The sequence below is a fragment of the Gekko japonicus genome, unplaced genomic scaffold (genome assembly GCF_001447785.1).
Source record: "Gekko japonicus isolate JY-2015 unplaced genomic scaffold, Gekko_japonicus_V1.1 scaffold5940, whole genome shotgun sequence".
In the NCBI taxonomy this organism is placed as follows: Eukaryota; Metazoa; Chordata; class Lepidosauria; order Squamata; family Gekkonidae; genus Gekko; species Gekko japonicus.
This window is the reverse complement of record NW_015164819.1, coordinates 1,066-1,326: the sequence shown is the minus strand read 5'-3', so window position 1 is coordinate 1,326 and position 261 is coordinate 1,066.

The following is a 261-nucleotide window of genomic DNA, read 5'->3' as shown; positions in this document are numbered from 1 at the left end:
TGCCAGAGGCGCTGCCTTTTACTCTTGGGTAGCCCCAATAGCAAGGGCACCCCACTTCTAACCTGATCCAGAGACCCACAAAACTCAGGCCAAGGAAGGCACTCCTGGTTCTGAAACACAGAGCTAGCCACAGCTCTGAAAAAGGGGTCTCCATTTTCAGGTGCCAGGCAACCTCAGAGCAAGCCTCCAGTCTTCCCCCTCCACCCAGCAGAGATTATGCTTATGGAATAACAATGAGTTCTAGCAGGTAAAGTATCTACA